Consider the following 821-nt stretch of genomic DNA (forward strand, 5'->3'; position numbering starts at 1 on the left):
TTTTACATTCAATTTTTGTATTTAGCCCTCTGGACCTGACTAATGTAACCACCTAAGGTCCCTAGTTGAAATTTAAGTTATATAATTTGTGCACTAACTGTTATTACTCTCAATGCATATTTTTTTTCTCACCAATATTATTACTGTTATTACCAGTATCATGATTATTAGCTTTTATGCTACCTCAGCTATTTTGTGGATGAGTGCCGATTATTCATTTTCTTTTTCTTTTTTATCATGTCTCATGTATCCAGATTGTGTATGTTACTGTCTGTATTTTGTATATTCAATGTATATGGCCCTGAGCTGAAATAAAGCATATTATTATTATTATTATTATTATATATATATAATATATTATACATATATATATATATATATATATATATTATACTTATATATGATATATATATATATATATATATTATATATATATTATATATATATATATATATATATATATATATATATATATATATATATATATAATATATATATGTGTGTGTGTGTGTGTGTCCTTTGCATCCGGGCATTACCTGCACTTCTAACTCTTATTTCTGCCCATGAAATAAATAAACATTGTATTTCAGAAGCCTCCATATTTTACCTCCAATCACATTCATTGATTACATTTGTTTGCTAAAGGAGAGGTAGCTCAGCAAACTTTTCATCATTATAAAATTGTTTATTTCTGGGACGCCTCTTTTTTTACATGAAAAACTTTTACAGAGGTCCGGGAACCTTCAATGCCCCCATCCGTTTAGCATTTTACGAAAAAGAAAAAGGAAACTTTTACAGAGGTCCAGGAACCTTCAATGCCC

This window comes from Macrobrachium nipponense, chromosome 41 (genome assembly GCF_015104395.2).
Source record: "Macrobrachium nipponense isolate FS-2020 chromosome 41, ASM1510439v2, whole genome shotgun sequence".
NCBI lineage: Eukaryota > Metazoa > Arthropoda > Malacostraca > Decapoda > Palaemonidae > Macrobrachium > Macrobrachium nipponense.